The sequence below is a fragment of the Mustela nigripes genome, chromosome 10 (genome assembly GCF_022355385.1).
Source record: "Mustela nigripes isolate SB6536 chromosome 10, MUSNIG.SB6536, whole genome shotgun sequence".
Taxonomy (NCBI): domain Eukaryota; kingdom Metazoa; phylum Chordata; class Mammalia; order Carnivora; family Mustelidae; genus Mustela; species Mustela nigripes.
Window position 1 is genome coordinate 54,350,436 of NC_081566.1, and position 18,468 is coordinate 54,368,903.

General features: G+C 39.1%; 1 protein-coding gene across 1 annotated transcript in view; it reads left to right on the plus strand.

Moving 5' to 3' along the window:
• RRP15 (ribosomal RNA processing 15 homolog) overlaps positions 1-18,468 on the plus strand; it is a 42,245-nt gene that overhangs the window by 19,572 nt on the left and 4,205 nt on the right. The gene's annotated exons all lie outside the window — the stretch shown is intronic.

Sequence of the window (18,468 nt, forward strand, 5' to 3'; positions counted from 1 at the left end):
TCTTAGATCTTGGTTGTGGTATTGACCTCTGTATGTTAAATAATATTTAGACTATTTTATTTTTTGGTCAATATTAGATACCTTTATGCAGGACCAAGAATTGTCATTCTTTCCTTTGCTGCCATACCTCCCGTACTGCATCCTTCTGCCCTTCTGATGTAGCGTATTAACGCTTTTAGCTAGATCAGTATTCAGTGTGAACACCATTTACTCCTGAACAAAGCAGGTACAATAATACTTTATTCTTCAACTTAGCTTTCTTACGGTTTTTATTTTCCTAGAGGTAACAGTTGCCTCTTTTTTTTTTAAAGAGGCTGCTATAATCTCGGCTGGCGGTTCTTTACCCTGGTGTGCGCTTGGGGTTTGCTTGATCACTGCCCAGGGATTCCCTTTACTTTCCTTTGCCCCTGTTTCTAGGACGGTCTTATTTTCTCTTGGCTCTCACTCTCAGTTTGATAAGGTCACATTGACTGGTAGCTTTCTGGAAAAGGATGTAGGATATCTTCATTTTTAATTGATGTGTTGGCTAAATTATGTGTAGTAGACGGAACAGTCTAGTAGACGGAACGCTAAAATGATAAGTCTGTGTTCGGATTCCTGGAACCTGTAAAATGTGCCTATTCAGAGGAGGGGTCTTTGCAGATAAAGTTAACTTAAGGATCTTGAGGTGAAGAGAGTATCCCGGATTCTCTGGGTGGGTTCTAAGTCCCGTGTTAAGTATCCTTCCAGGAGATGCACAGGGGAGATTTGATAGACAGAAGTGGCAGGCAAAGTAACCACAGAGGCAGAGGTTGGGGCGGTGTGGCCCCAAGTCAAACAGTATCGTGGTACATAGGCTTATTCAGTGCCGTCTCTTTATATGAATCAGTGTTCCTGCATTTAAACCTTTTCTGGTTTAATGTCTTCAGAGACTAATTTACATGTCCTTGGTAGGGTCGGTCACCTGCCTCCGTAAGTCAGAAAGGGAAATGAAAAGTCTGCTTCTTACACAGACTGTCAGACATCTTGTGTTTTTATCACACCCCTCACGTCTGCCTCCCCTCTTGCCTCCAGTTCCTGAGCATGGATCCAGTTTCTCACGTAAACATTAGCTTTCCTTCTCTCTAACTGGTTATCACAACTCTAACCAGGTTTCATTTATTTCCTTGTTTGTTTATAACTTTTTATACTTTTAATTTTAGTGGGCTTTCCGTAAGAATTAGAGATAAATGTGTGTCTGCTATTTAATGGAAGACTTCCTTTTTAATTTAAAAGCAAAAAGGTTAATCTTACCGTAACTTCGTATTGCTTTAATGGAATTATTGGGAGCCTTAAATTAATTATAAAGTATTTCACAAACAATAAATTTTTAAGTATTTGAGGTGGAGATTTTTAATGTTTTGAAGTGGATTATTTAAAAATTACTTGTCTGTAAACATTTTTCTAAAATTTTAGCCTTACGAAGAGGAAAATGTCCACTGATGGCAGATATACACCCCTCCTGTATTTGTATTTGCATCTTCTTGGAAACCAGCTTTGCGATCATCTCTATCCTTTAAGGATCTTTAGGTACTTTGATTCATGTTCTGGCATATCTTTGGTTAACATCATTTCTTAGAAAATGAAGAAAAGAGAGTGTATGATCTTTTATGTCTAGTGTGTTGATTTATTTTTAATCTGGTAAGCAGAATTACTAAATCATGCCTTTACACATTGCATATCTGTGATTTCCTGTCTGTTTTAAGGGTCATATATATTGTGCCCTACATACCTACATTTGATTTATTGCATTTTACATTTCTATATTTACTATTTTTGTGAGCTACAACTTCAGCTATTCAAAGTCTGCTTCCTCCATTTAAAAACCATAGTCTTCAAAGGCTTTTGGTGCCTGGATTGGAGCAAAGTTTTTATATGTTCCAAAGACTGCCTTTCACATCATTAGCTGTTTATCAGAGTATTTTTAATTTGATTCTGCTGATAATCAGATTATCAGATATCAGATAATCAGATATCAGATTAAATTTTGGATAATATTGTTGCCCTTAGTACTTTTCTTGCTTATTTTGTCTTAATTTTATTGTATGCAATCATGATCTCTGGCGTAAAGTAGTTGGGAAAGCCTGCGTTAGAGGCCAAAAAGGTATAATCGCTTTTTAAACATCATTTTTGATGTTTAAATTTTGAAATTTAAACTTTTGAGATTTTGAAAAGATGTAAGTATTTTAAAAGATGTCAGACTGATACATTAAATTACATTTGAATTATTAATTACTATGCTTTATTTCTTGGAGCTGAACCCACATAATGTAAAGTAAAACAAAAGCAAAAAAGTACCTGATGGGCTCATTTCAGAAGAGATAATAGCTAATGTCTGTAAATCAAAAAGCCCTCACTAGAACTTAGGGAAAGTAGTATTCTAAGTATTTTTGTCTATCAAAAAAGGAGCTGTTTCTTCTGTTACATAAGTAAGGGTTAACTGTTTTTTTTCTTAATAGCAGTTGCACATCTCTTTCATCATGGGAAATCAGGTCATTTGTACAGTGACGTACATCACTTTAATAAATGTACACATTACACATCTGTCATTCACAAACTTAACATTTTTTCTTTTAAATTCCTTACATTGCAAAACTTATATGCGGAAGTAAGTCATTTATTTGTGAGTTCACTGCCCAATATCTCCTCAGTAATGTCCGTTTTCTCGAGTCACTGACACGCCATATCACATTAACTTTTTTTTTTTAAATGTATATCTTTGTGAAATAGGGCCATAACAAAAAACAGTTAGTGGAAGTGAGAAAGCCTAAGAAAAGAGTGATTCTTAACCAAAAAAGTAGAAATTTGGGGTAAAGTACTTAATGTTAAGTTCAGTGGAGGTTTGGTTCTTGGGAATGACTTAGTTCACTGAACATTTCATGTGGAAACTAGAAGAGAAACCACTTGAAAATTGCTTGAGCAAATGTTCCAGGTAGTACAGACGGTGTGTTGCTTATGAAAGGAGAAGGTAGTCAAGTTGGAAAAATGCTGGGAGGATGATCGGAGAAAACGTGACTCTCGGGAGGAATGTGCTTGAGGAGAGTATGAGACACTTAGCTTTAGTTTTAAAAAGTCATGAAGCAAACATAGTAAAGGTACTAGTTTCTTTGCTGGACTAACCCAGTCTTTGGGTAAAGGTGCTTTGAGTATCTAAAGAAGCATTTTCATTTTATAATGTGAATTCTGATGATAACAGGAAAGGAAGCACCCGTGAGTGGCATTTCTGTTGGAATATTTACCTTCAAGCTAAAGAATTTCATGAAGAAAGTCATAAATTAGCACAAGTGTTCAGTGCTGTTGAAGCTAGCCTATTTGAAACAGAATCTTTGAAAACATTTAAAAGAAATGAAATAAATGTCAGAGAATGGAGTCCTAGTGAGTGACATTTTCACTAGTGGTGATCCAAGGAAAAGCAACGGGCAGTCATTGTGCTACTACAGGGGAACAAAGCCTACCAGCTCTCAATTTTTCACATCCTTTGTAATTTCCTTTCGTGGTCCTTCTTTCGTAGAGGTTGGGATATGGGGTATTTGCTGATTGGTGGGAGGCTAGGAAAGGGAACCTGAGGAGAAGTAGTAGATCACATTTTTAAGTCTTCAGACTTCTGGTAAGGCATTTGGACATTATTTCTTGGGCATTTGAGAGCCAGTTGTAATTTTTCATCAGGTTTAAGTGACCTGATCAGATTTGGTTATTTTTAAGGAAAAGAATGCTGAAGGATGGAGAGACTATGTCAGAAGACCAACTAGTGGGCGACTGTTGCCATAAGCAAGAGGGGAAAACCTGATCTAAGATGTGGTGGGTGGGGATTGATGGACAAGAACCAGGTCAGAGAGGTAGTTTCAAGGTATAGATTGATTTGATTGGAACTAACATAATTCAGAGGGTTCAGGGAGAGAAGGGAATTGTGATGACTGTGAGGTTTACAGCTCAGGAGATTCAGAAATGGTGACAGCTTTCACAAAATTGAACCTTTAAAAGATGGAACATGTTTGGGGGATGAAGGCTTATTTTATTTTATATCCCAGTATAGTGTACGTACAGTATGATGTCAGCTTCGGGTGTACAGTGTAGTGATTCAGCACGTCTCTGCATCACCCCGTGCTCATCACAAGTGCACTGCTGAACCCCAACCCCTGTTTGGCCTCCCTCCCCCCAAGAGAGGAGGACTTTTGTGAGATGAAGTTGTAATCAGAAATGAGAAGGACGGTAAGGAGTGGGTTAAAAACAGCAGGTGTGGGGCGAGGCACTTGGTCAGTGGAGGAGAGGGAACACAGGGGGGAGGGCGACCAGGGGGGGAGAGTATATGTGAGCCCTTGCTGCAGAGACTCAGAAGTCCTGTAGGTTTCTGTAGGGCCCTAAAACAATGTACCTGTTTACTTCATCAGGGAAGATGCATCATGTATTTTAGAGAGTTTTTCCCATAATTAAATGTTTCTAGGTTTAAAAAATTGTCAAAAAAAAATTGTCAGTTTTTTGGAGAGAATTCTATAATCCAGAACCTGCAAATTCCACTCCTCTCCTAAACCAAATAAATGGAAGGCCCGTAGCAGCTACACACCAGCATGTAAGAAGGAACATTGCCGGATTCCGTGATGTTGACCCCGAGTGGTTTTTAAAAAGATTAAATTGTATTTAGGACACTGTGTTTAAGGAAGCAACAGCAATTCATATTTTGTGTAAGAAAGGGTCTCATAAAAAATTTCACTTTTTTATCCCTCAGGAATAGCTCTTTCCTTATCCCGTTCAGAACACGTACCAATCTGGTGATATGTTTTCTCTTTATGTTGAGTGATCAAGATTTTAATAATGTAGAGCTGTTATTTTTTTTCCTTACTTTCCAAAGTCCTGGTTATTCTTTTGTTCTTTTATTGAAAGTTGACTAAACCCAGTCAAACTTCTTGAAATTTAAGTGTCTATTTCCTTAAAGGTGGGACTGAAGGAAATATGATGCATGTGATGCATTTTAAATCTGAATCTCAAAAGAGTATATATTGGCTGCTGTTAGGAAGGCTTTGACTGTATGTTATTCAAACTCTTGAATTAAACTTGCACAGTTTTCATTTATTTGAAATTGCCATGTATCACATTCACCTTTGGTTTTAATGAAGCCACAATAATAATTTCGTAGTAAGGGGAAATGTTAGGTAGTTTCTGTTAGAAAGTAATTTTTTTACTGATTGCTGGACAACAAATTTCAGTGAAAAATTCCCAGGGGAAAAAGTTGCTGGAGCAGGGGGGAAAAAAAAAATATATATATATATATATATATATATATATATATACACACACACACACACACACACACACACACACACACATGCACACAATTTTTTTTTCCTGATTTTTGTGATAATGAGCACTTGAAATGTCAAACATAGAGGTAAGTTAGGGGCTTTGTTTCTCATACACAGTAATGGCCCTCACAGTTCCTCCATAGCTGCGTATTTAGTGGTGGGAATACTTTTGAAGTACCTGGCTGCTTTGGTATGTTAGTAACTAAACCTAGCTTTGCACTGCTCTATCCTGTGAAAAACTGCGTTCTGTAGGGTTCAGAGACCTGCTGAGTTCCTGCTCCCGAAGAATGGAGGGACTCTGCATGCAGCTCCCTAGGTGGTCCCTGGCAGTTTTCAGGATTTAGTTTTTAACTGGTGTTGGGGAAATGAAAGGCAGGCAAGTGGGTCAAGAACGATACTGCCCTTAAGTTGCCCCTGCTCTGCACGGCGACAGTATTTTCCTCTCACATAAAAGCAGCTCTGGCTGGAATGTGTGGAATTCTAACTTTGTAAATAATTCGGCTTAATGTTTGTTTACTGAAAATGCCTAAATAGATTGGAGTTTAGACAAAAGAGAGACTCCAAAGTTTGAAATGAGAATGAGCATGATTGTACACATGCTGTTAAAGCCCGTTTCTCAACTCCTTTTAAAATAGGCTGTTTAGCTTTAATGTCGCGTGGTTTTGGATTTGGACAGCAGTTGTAATCAAAGCAAACTTATGTTTGGAACGTGGTGCGTGCAGCATTTTGACATGGGGGAAATACGGGTATGGGGGAAGCGTCAGAACTAATCACGGGGCTTCTGTAGAAATCTTTAGTTACTGTTGAAATAAAATGTACTGATGGTGCCATATGTCTCCTGGCCCTATTTGAAGAAATGTTCTATTTGAAGTTGCTGGAGTGGATGTGTGTATAGGATTCTCATCAGTGAGGTTCAGGCTTTTTTTTTCTAATAATTGTCCTGTGCAAAGTAAGTCTTATGCTACATGCTTACACTTGGTACATTTGCAAAAATTAAGAAAATATTTTATTGTTTCTTGCTGAAAATCAAATATGAGTTGATTGGTGTTTTTTGCTTGAGCTATAGGCAGATGAGAATGTTGATGAGGGATGTGTGAGATATTCTACAGTAGCAGAGGCCATGGCCTGGAACCAGATGGCCTGGGTCGAAACGCTTTTTCTGCAATACACTGCATATGGGTTATGCACCCACACGATGCCTCAAGTTCCTTAAGTGTTTCAGATAATCATTCTGGTAGCAATAACCACCTCATAGAGATAACTCTAAGACTCAAGGGAGTTAGTATAGGTAGAGTCCTTAGAATAGTGCTTGTCACAGTGCTATGTAAATGTCTGCAGGTACTTTCATTTTGTGTTCCTTATATTTAGTTCTTATTTTTCTTATTTTTTTTTAAGATTTTATTTATTTATTTGACAGACAGAGATCACAAGTAGGCAGAGAGGCAGGCAGAGAGAGAGGAGGAAGCAGGCTCCCTGCGGAGCAGAGAGCCCCAGGATCCTGGGATCATGACCTGAGCTGAAGGCAGAGGCTTTAACTCACAGAGCCACCCAGGCGCCCCTAGTTCTTATTTTTCTTAACAAATAGTAGTCAAAGATGAAAGTTGGAAATGAATTTGGAAAGAACCTGTTACTCTTTATGAATTACTGGATAATCCAAAAAAAATCCAATAATTTAGTGAAAATTATGTTTAGATTAGGAAAATTCTCATTTTAGGGGCCTCTAGTCTATTGATGCAAATTGTTACATAATAATAAACCTAGGTTTTGGGGAACTGGAGATTGCCAACTTTCTCTTCCCCGTTTTAAGCTATACTTAAACTCTGTTACTTTAAAGATTTTACTTACGAAGGAGAGTTTGGTTTCTAAGTGGTTGCTTTCATACGACAGTATTTGAATGTTCTCATCTTTGTGACTAGTGTGTAGAAACATCATTAGAAGATTCCAGATATCCCTAGTTGGGGATTCTGTGCATATATGTGATGATTCAGGGCATTAGGAAGTGGGAATGGTGGTAGAAGGACTAGGAAGGGGCTTGGTACTGTTTGCTTTGTGCCAGGTACTTTGAGAGGTGTTTTTATATAGTTACATTTTAAGAAGTACTAGAATTCTCATTTTTTTTTTTTTTAAGATTTTATTTGTTTGCCAGGGAGAGGAGACACAGTGAGAGAGGGAACACAAGTAGGGGGAGTGGGAGAGGAAGAAGCAGACTCCCCATTGAGCAAGGAGCCTGATGTGGGACTTGATCCTAGGACCCTGGGATCATGATCCAAGCCAAAGGCAGATGCTTAACAACTGAGCCACCCAGGTGTCCCTAGAATTCTCATTTTAGAGGTAAGAAACCCCAAATCAGAAATATTAAGTGACTTGCCCCCGGTCACATTGATAGTAGTTGGTGGAATCTGGATTAAAACCCAGTCCACATTGCTCCAAATCAGCCATTTCTGCCTGCTCCTTAAAAAGATCTGAGGTCCTTCGTGAGAAGCAGAACTGAAAACTGGGTCTCCCCTTTCTCACCTAGATGAGCTAGAAGAGGTGGGGCTGGCTAATGAGCCTCAGTGTCACCCCCGAGGCTCGAAGGAGAATGATGAGAGAGGGCTTGCCGTCTGAGTCTGCCTGGGTCTCACAGCCCCTTCATTAGAGGTGTAGCAGCGCGTGGAGACTGATAGGTTTTTTTTTTTTTTTAAGATTTTATTCATTTATTTGACAGGCAGAGATTACAAGTAGGCTGAGAGGCAGGCAGAGAGAGAGAAGGAGGAAGCAGGCTCCCTGCCGAGCAGAGAGCCCGATGCGGGGCTCGATCCCAGGACCCTGGGATCATGACCTGAGCCAAAGGCAGAGGCTTTAACCCACTGAGCCACCCAGGTGCCCCGAGACTGATAGGTTTTAAAATCTCATTTCTCAAAACTGTTAAGTAAGAGAAAATATTACTATAGTAAAGCATTTCAGAATCATGAAACAAACTCTTTGAACTCATATAAGGAATTCTTTCTAAGTTCACTATTAGAATTAATTTTCTATTCTTTTATCAGGGACTTAATTAAAATTTATTGGGTGTCAGATGCATCCTGTATTTAATCATTGCTTGCCTAATAGGAAGTTCAGGATCCTTGTTTTCCCCTGTTGCTTAATGGGAATTTTCAAACAGGAAGAAAGTATGAAAGACCAGTGTTTCTGTCACCTAGGTTTGATAATTGTTGACACTTGTCCGTGTGTTTGTTATATAGACTTGTCTGCCTGTCTTCCTCTGCGTCTAGTTTTTGTTTGGGGGTGATTATTTGAAGGTGCCAATACCCATACTGTCCTGGGAATTCTTTTTTTAAAACCGCTTTCTTGAGATAAAATTCATATACCCTACAATTCAGAAGATCATCTATAACTAAACCAGTTGTCTTGAAGAATGAGTCCAGCTCCGAATCTGTCTGATTGTTTCATCATGTCTGTGAACTTGCTCCTCTGTGCCCTTTCGCTGCAAGTGGAAGGTTACGACTAAAGGTTAGGATTTAGGTTCAACATTTTTGTGGCTTAAACTGTGTCATAGGTGTAATACGTAGATGCTGTTTCTGTAGCATGCTCTCACTTCAGGAGACCCAGTATCAGAATGTCCCATATTAGCGATGAGGGTTTTTCACTTGGTGAAAGTGGTAATAAATGTTTCTTCATTAAAGGTGCATTTTCTCCTCTACAGTTAGAAAGTAATTTCTGGGATGAATAATTTGAAAGGAGCAAATATACTTTTCCCCATCTATCTTTTGCCTGTTACCATCAATTGATGATCCTTGTCCAAAACAGTTAAATATTATTGAAATTTGCAAACGGGTGCTTTTCTCACTCATTTTCTATTTATTTTTCTAGGGTTAAATTTAAGTTCCAAAATACGGGGTTAATGTAACTTTGCTTTTAATGACCGCTTTTCAGAGTAAGGAGTGGATTTAGCAGTCATCTCCAGTGCTGGCCAGGTTCAGAGTAAGGAGTGGACTTAGCAGTCATCTCCAGTGCTCCAGGAAGGCGAGTTAACCTTCCTCCCTCACTCCCACCTTCTTGTTTTTGTCTTGGTTTAATTTCATAGATGTAGGAATGTCTAGTTGTTTGGTATTTTAGAATCATTATGCCTTTTTTTTTTTTTAAGATTTATTTATTTATTTATCAGAGAGAGAGAGAGAGAGAGAGAGAGAGCACACAAGCAGGCAGAGTGGCAGGCAGAGGCAGAGAGAGAAGCAGGCTCCTTGCTATAAGGAGCCTGATGTGGGACTTGATCCCAGGATCCTGGGATCATGACCTGAGCTGAAGGTAGCGGCTTAACCCACTGACCCACCCAGGCATCCCTTGTTAGGCTTTTTTTTAATGCTTAAGTTCGCAAATGTGAGGACAGGAACCAATGCAAACTAGTTTCTTGTGCCCTTCTGACATGACCTCATTTTCCTTCGAGTATTTTCTTGCTTTCTGGGACACAGGCTCTCAGGATTAACCTTGTACTTTCTGTGGCCCAGAGCTGGATTCACCCTTTTCCCAGGGATCTCTAGTGAGGACAGTCTATTTATTTTTAAATCTTTTTGTTGATTTTCATAGGTAGATTGATAGCATGCATATTTTTACTAGGTAGAAGTTTTGTTTATGTAACATTTCATAGTTTCACAGAGAACTTTTACATATGTTTTCTCACTTAAGCTTTTTAACACATTTATGATTTTAAAAATTAGTGTCTGTTTTCTAGATGAATTCACAGCTCTAGTAAGTTGTTTATAAGTCTGAATTCTCATCTATATACTATATAACGAGGTTGATAAAAGAAGAACGATATGCTTTAAGCGTCTGACTGGCAGAGTGTGTTCTCAATGTTTCAAGTTCCTAATTGAGTCTAAAAATAATAGAGCACTTTTGTCAAAAGGCTTCTTGAGGTGTTACATTTGTCTTTTGGGCAGTTCAGTCAACTTTAACTTATTAAGAGTTCTTAAGAGATTATAAACAATGAGGAACATCTGGGTTGCTTAAATGTTTCCTCAAACTTAACTCTATTTAAATATATAGAGAGCAAGTTAGAATGGGAGCCGCCAGAGCGAACCGCGTTGAGCAGTCGCGTGCATTGAGTACATGGTAAAATCCAGGGCAGCGTGGAAATTAAAATAAAAAAATAGTGCAGCAGATGGGGAAACAAACACCGAAGAGTTTTAGAAGTATTAGGCCTGAATTCTCAGAAAGCTACGTAGAATTAGGTTTTCTTAGAGAGCTGTCTACGTTTAACATGTGCTTGGACTACATCTAAAGGTACATGATTTTAGCATCTTGGTCTTTTTTCCTTGGATAGCCTACTGAATACTTTTCTTGCTTGTTTGGATCTTACAGGTTACCCATTTAAGTTTGTAAACTGTACAAGAATCTGGAAACTATACAATAGTTAACAAAAACAAAGCCCAAATGGGCTTACTGCCTGGAATGCTGTCCTAGTAAAACAGTTACAACGAACTAAAACAAGTGTGTGAAGAAATGAAGAAGGCACAGATTGATCAAAACAATTAGGAATTGCTTATTAAGAATTCTTTGGGAATTAGGGCATCTAGGAGGCTTGGTTGGTTAAGCAACTGCCTTCAGCTCAGGTCATGACCCCAGGGTCCTGGGATTGGAGCCCTACATCGGGCTCCTTGCTCACTGGGGAGCCTGCTTCTCCCTTTCCCTCTGCTGTTCTGCCTGCTTGTGCTCTCTTGCTCTGTCAAATAAATAAATAAAATATTAAGAACCATTTTAATATTTTATTTATTTTAATATTTAATTTATTTTATTCCCTGATTTGAGAATTAGAGGAAAGTTGAGTATGTACTGATTACAGGATCTTCCATATAACCTTGAATCTGTATGTTCTTACTAGAACTCTTGTACATTCCAGTTTGAAAATTTCAACACTCTCTGATTAAATTTTCAATCTTTGGGGTGCCTGGGTGGCTCATTTGGTTAAGCATCTAACTTTGGCTCAGGAATTAAGTCCTGCATGGGGCTCCCTGCTAAGAGAGGAGTCCGACTCTCCCTCGGCCCTTCTGCCCCCTGCTTGTGCTCTCTCTCGCTCGCTCGCTCGCAAAGAAAGAAATACAATCTTTAAAAAAGAAATAAAAATAAAAACTCTGACAGAGTTCTAGAAAAGTGAAGAGAGGCACCTTCTCCCCCCTCACCCTACCCCGTGTGTTCTCCGTCTCTGCTTTCTCTTTCAGATAAATAAATAAATAACCTTTATGGTTCGTGGGATGCTTTAATGTCTGGCGTTAAGAGAAAGCCATAGATGTTCTTATTCAGATTCTAAAAATACGGGGCTGTGTTTCATTTCTGTTGATTTCTACCGGAATAAATCTTTTTATAAAGGGATTTCCCATATATCCTTCATTTCCATGGCAGAACTTTCAGATAGGCTTTAATCAGCTGGAGGGGAGATTACTAACTAAAACTATAAATAGCTTTATAAAAAATTTGCAACAATAAAGGTATTAAGGTGAATTTAGCCCATGTGTTAAGAACCTTTTTAAATTCAGGTGAAACTAAATTAAAATGGAAACTGAACATTCTCAGGGAAAGCAATGAAATCACAACTATTGCTCATTGCTAAATATAGATGTGATTATACTGTTTATTGTTTTAGGATTTGACTTTAATTTTCCCCTTCAGAATTGAAATGAGGTTAAACTCTTAATTATTTGGTATTAGACTAATGAATAATTCCAAACCTCTGTCTTCAGTTTGCTTTTCAGTAGCTGCCAGCGTATGTTTGAACCTTGAAATGGAAGCTGATTAACATTTTTAAGGGTTGTCTTCATCTTCAAAATTGACACAGACTGCTTCTGTATGATCTTGATTAAATATTTGTATAAAAGCAGGCCAGTGAGGATAGGGACTATTTTGTTTCCTTGTATCATGTGGTTTTCATTAAACTTTTGCATTTAATCAGTGTTACTTGTCGGTTGATGTAGGCCCAGAGAGTTGCCGTGCAGGTTGCTGGAGGTCACTGAGTTTGTACTGCTTTGCAGCGGCACTGACAGGCTGCACAACCTGCTCGGCTTTGATTGTGCTGAACCTTCCTACCACTTCCTCCTGATGAGAGCACCTGTCTGAGCCTAAACTGGGTAGTGTGGTTCCCTGTATCTTGCAGTATATCTGTACCAAGGTTAAGGGAAGGATCTTTCATTTTTTTGAAGACGTGGACCTCTGAGCTTTCTGATTTTCAGTGTTGTAATCAATAGTCAACTGTGATTCAGATCCAGAACTCTGTTGGTTTTCATTCCTTTTATAAAAGTAATGCATCAGATTACCACTACCTCCATTTTACAAACAAACCAAAAAACCCTAATTCTCATGATGTCTTAACATGTAACGCAATCTGTTTAGGAATCACCCTAGGCAAGTGTTCCAGTGAATGACACATTTGGAATTTCCCTCAGCCGCCTTTTCTTATTAATCTCTGATCGACGTTTTTTTTGCGGATGGTCCAAATATTCAGAAAATTTTTATACCTAATGATAAATCATCTTTATGGAAAAGATATAGTAAATTGATAATTATGTAAATCTGTTGTGCAATATAATATTCCCAAGTTCTGACTTTATTTATTTTTAAAGGTTTTGTTTATTTATTTGAGAGAGTGAGAGAAAGCAGGAGCAGAGGGACAGGATGAAGCAGATGAGCAGGAGCCTGATTTGGGAGCCCGGGACCCTAGGGTCATGACCTGAGCTGAAGGCAGATGCTTAACCAACGGAGCCATCCACGTGCCCCCCACAAGTTCTGACTTTTATAGAAATTGTGTTAAACATATTCAGTCCGTTTCAGTATATTTTAGTACTCATTGTACTGTATAATTTATAGGTTATAACAGGCGATTTAGTAATAATAGTGTTCTTACTAAGTTTTAGAGCAGTATAGTATTATGGAAAGAACTTGGACTTTGGAATCATGGATTTGTGCTTGAGTGTTGTCTCATCCATTTATTAACTGAATTTGAGTTCAAGTTCCTTCACTTCTTTGAGCCTTCGTTTCCTTCTATAAGATGAGGAAGACAGCTGCTTTCTGGCTAGGAATTTTAAGAGAATTAGAAATAAGGCAGTATTATGTAAATTGGCAATAATAACTTCATAGCATAATTCATGTTTTTAACTTTTTTTTTTCATTTCAATAAGTTGGAAAGGGAAACAGAATCATAGTTAGTAAAACTGAGAGAGAGTCTTGGGGGAGATTTTTGGGGAGGATGTTAGAGGAGGCCTGCAAAACTTAGAATTTGTGGAAATAATCAAGGAATAGTTTGTTTTCTTATTACTTGGTCCTGTTTTTCCCCATTTAAATTAATTTTTACTTATCCATGTTGTTTAAGAGGCCACATTTTTGCCAAAAGGATTATTGTAAGTAGTTTTCTGCCCTATTCTGCCTACTCTTTTGGGGCTTCTACCCCAGGACAACCACTTTTTACTCCTTTAGCTCGTTACATTGGCATTTATGCCTCTCTGTATTCTTAACTTGTTTCTTTTCTATTTGTTTTTCCTTAAGTTAATAATCGCCTTGATTTTCATATGTAACTTCCTTAGTTTAGTTTCTCAAAATCAAATTACCTCAGATAATGTATTTTTGAGCTGTTCTCTCCTAGACTGCCCCATTCTCCTTTTTCTGGGCTGCTTCACAGTTGTCATCCTGCGACTTATATTTTTTATGATCCTTGGAATTTCTTCTGGATTGGATTTCATATTTACTGGATCACATTTCTTCTTTCTTGGTTTACTCCCACTGTTGTGGTGAAGCATATCTTCAGTGTTTTTGTCAGGTTACGGTACATGCCGTGTTCTAGGATGTCTGTGCGCCTGATGCTCGGTTACCATTCTCGAGTCTCTGTTTACTCTCACTCTGGAACTTCCCTTCTCTTTTAAAGATTTTATTTATTTATTTGACAGGCAGAGATCACAAGTAGGCAGAGAGGCAGGCAGAGAAAGAGAGGAAGGCAAGCAGTCCCCCTGCTGAGCAGAGAGCCTGATGCTGGGCTCGATCCCAGGACCCTGGGATCACGACCTGAGCTGAAGGCAGAGGCTTTAACCCACTGAGCCACCCAGCGCCCCGAACTTCCCTTCTCTTTCCTCGGTCGGACTGCCTACTTCTTCTGTCCTGTGTCTTTGTCTTCTTGGTTTACTCTTCTGTTTTTGTGGAGGACGTTCTCAGTAGTTCCCTGAGACAGGCTTAATTAGAAGTAAACTTGGGTACCTTATAAATCTGAAAGTACCTCTGTTCTTTCCTCATACTTGAATAACAGTGTATCTGAGTATTGCATTTTAAGTTGGGAATTATTTCTTCAGTATTTTGGAAGAATGTATCTTGTGCTTTCTTGCTTATAGGGTTGCTTATGGGAAAATCTGTATCTGTTTTAATTCCTGATCATCTCTAAGTATGTGACTTGTTTGTTCTCTTTCGGACCTGAGAAAGCTTACAGGATATTTTTCCAGTACCTATTATTTTGAAATTGTACATGATGTCCTTGATGTGGCTTGGTTTTTCTTTTGTATTTTGGACACTCTCAGGGCTCTTTTTATTCTGGAAGTGTGTGTCCTTTACTTTTGGGAAGTTTTCTTGAAGTATTTCATTGGTTTTCCTCCCCTACATATTTGTATTCTCTCTGTATAATTGTTATTTGTATGTTGAATCTCCTGGACTGGTCCTCCAGTTATTTGACTTCTATTTTCCATCACTTGTTTCTTTTTACTCTATTTTCTGGCTGATTCCACAGCTTTAGCTTCTCACCCTTGTATTGATGTTTTTATTTCTGCCATCATGTTTTTAATTTCAGGCTCCTTGTTACTCTCTTAATGTTTCTTTTTAAATAGCAACCACTTGTGTGGATGCACTATCATCTCCTAATTCTTTGAGTATACTAATGGTATTTTCCCCTAAATTTTCTTCTCTTTGAACACTTCTGTTTTCCTACAAGCTGCTTTCTAAATGTTTGTGTTTGTTACCCTCTCTTTCCTTTCTGATAGTCCTTAGTCGTCTGTTCATGATTTAGAACAAATAATCCCAAAGAGGCAATGAAGTTGTGCGCGTGCGGATATTGTGCATGTGACAGGAGCCTTCGTGTGCTGTTCTCTCCGGGGGCTGTTTATTAGTGACTGGCCAGATATTCTCTAGGCTGTTCCTGATTTCCTGTCTGAAGGGAAAGATCTGCCTCTCAGTACTCTTTTTTTTTTTTTTTTTAAGATTTTATTTATTTATTTGACAGACAGAGATCACAAGTAGGCAGAGAAGCAGGCACAGAGAGAGGAGGAAGCAGGTTCCTCGCTGAGCAGAGAGCCTGATGCGGGGCTCAATCCCAGGACCCTGAGATCATGACCTGAGCCAAAGGCAGAGGCTTAACCCACTGAGCCAACCAGGCGCCCCTGCCTCCCAGTATTCTTGGGAGCCCAAAGTGAGGAGGTTTGAGACTCGTTATCGGGGAGCAGGGGGTATAACTTAATTCTCTGTTTCTGGTGCTGCACCTGCGCCTTCATCCGTGCTTAGCCCATCACCTCTCCGGAGGGTAAAGCTTCAGTCTCCCACCCAGCTAGTGTGGAATGGGCAAGGGGAGCCAGAGATCTGATCGCTTCTCAACGTAAGGTTCTCCCAGTTCTCTTTGTTTTGAGCCTTCCATTCCAATCCTCAATTCCCAAAGTACCCAGCGAGTGCTAGTTCCCGGGGCTTTGGTTGGTTGGTTGGTTGGTTTCTTGAGACCCGGCTGTGTGAACTGGGTTTGTCACGTCTTGACAGTTGCAGTCCTAAGAGTGCGCTTCTGTGGCTTTGACCAGACAGTCTTCTGGCCCGTCTCGCTTCCATGGTGTCACTGCTGTCTCTCTGGATCTTTTCCTTGTGATTTATGTCTTTAAAATGACAAGGCACTTTTCTGTTGTTTTAGTGAGTTTTGCAGTTGAGCAGGACTAGTTGTGTATGTTCCAGCTGCCACCTTACGTAGACTCCCCCCCACCCCCGCCTTTTTTCTTGGCTGCGTATCACTTTAGCAAGTGTAGGCAGAGAAAGTAAAGGGTCATCCTGTTGCCTTTAAAACACAGTGTTTCTTGCACTGCCATCAGGACAAATATTATAAAAAATACCTGCTTTTTAAAATACATTAACCCATACTTGTTTGTACTGTTTTCTCTTGTTTTGTTTTTGTCCATATTTTTGCTTCACAGTATAAAGATAGCACTGTAATGTGGGAGCTTGGATGATGGCGACTTTAGAAACATCTAGTGAGGTGTCCTAACATTGGATTTCCAGAATCTAAAATCTTTTCTCTCTCAGCTATAACGTTTACTTGGTCTTGTAGCAGAGAATGAAACTAAGACTTATTTGTTCTTTTATAGACTGGTGGTTCTCAGTCTGTAGCAAGTGTCAGAAGCACTGGATGACTTATGAAAAGAGGTTGCCAGGCTCCAGCTCCCAGTGTTTCTGATTCAGGAGGTCTGGAATGGGGCCTGAGATTTTCATTTTCTAACAAGTGATATTGATGTTAGTGCTGCCTGTCTGGGGACCACACTTGGAAAATTATTGATATAGACAATCAGTTGCTGAAAAAAAACAAAAACAGTACAACCAAAATCCCCCAACAAAGCTTGACTTCATTGTTACTCTTTGCATTGGACCGTTGAGAGATGCTTCGAGTTTACTATGATTGTTCTCTTTGCCTGAAATATATGTTTGCATAATCGTCTTTCAAGACAAGCTTGCTGGGCAGTTGCTTTCAACATTTTAATTAGTGAGTTCTTTCCGTTGGTCCACTATGGTTCTTTTCTTTGTTTCTGAACTACCTGTTTAAGGCTTTGTCCCTGTTCTACTCTTCTTCCTTCCTTTGCTTTCGGCTGCTAACAGCTTTTATGATGCTGCCTAGTAGAGGAGTCACCCACAGTCCTGCCGAGGTGGGCTGTCAGGACGCGCTCTCACGTAGAAACAGTCTACACTGAGCTCAGTCGTGAGGGGTCTGCCTTCCCGTGGTTGGGGGCATGTTGCCAGCGCATTGGGTGTAACTCTGCCCGTGGAAGCTTACCGCAGAGAGTGTGCCTGTTCATGTGTAAACATGAACATCAGTGTCAGGGTGAAGTCTTTACTGGTCAGGTACTTGCATTGGCTATCCCAGGAGTCCTATACTTTTTAGAATTTACTTGAAAATTTTGAACGCTTTATGTGGTAGGAGAGGTGTTTTGATTCTGGTTGCATCTAAGTGGCTCCAAGGAAACAGCTTTTTCTCTTACTTAAGGTGAGGAGATTGGCAAAGAAATCTTGAGCTGAATTAAAAAAAAAAATAGCCTTTTATCCAGTTAGGTAACTAAATCCAACAGAAGCAAGAATAGTTTTAGGAAGGTAGTTCTGGAGCCGTAGAGACGAGTGATGTGAAGGTGTGTGCGGGCTCCATGTGGAGTCACGCGCTCCTTTCTCACTGCTCACTCCCATATCAGTGTGGGCATGAGAAGCTTTGCAGTTGTTTTAGTGTTGGTTTCTAAAAACACCGATATTTTTTCTTTTTTGTGTTGTTTTAATTAAAGTACAGAGCACACTGTTTGACTTAAGACAATTCTGAAATCTTTGCTCAATTTGTATACTCTTTAGTCTTTACATTTAGGTACAAACTTTGCTTGATTTTTTGATCCCAGGAAGACAAGGGTGAATCCAATAGGATATTTTTCCTGTTTTGTAATAGTATCCTTTTTCTCCTAAATAGAATTGGCTCTTTTGGAGCGATGTTTTTTAAAATAGAAGGTAGCTTCAGCAGAATTAGATAAGTAATCTCTTGTAACCCAGGAAATGTCTTTAATATCTTTTCTCTTAAAAATTGCTTTTTATATGGTTAATAGCTCTCGTAAAGATAACACTATTTTTTAGCCAAATATCATGGGTTCTTGCATACTTTGGGAGTTTTTCCCAACGTTGTATTTTATGAATGGTTTAAATAGAAAGGTGTAGACTGTTAGATCCCAGGGAACAGGGGCTTTGTTTTGTTCACGAATGTATTTCCAACATTAAGAACAGTGCTTGAAGCACATTTGTGGAATGAAGGAAAGAAACCCAGAACTTGAGGTCGCATATATTGTATTACTTAATTAATACCACAAGGTGGTGCTGTTGTACCATGAAATTCAAGGTTGTACTTCAGCTGTCATAGTTTTATGTAAATCCTATAAAT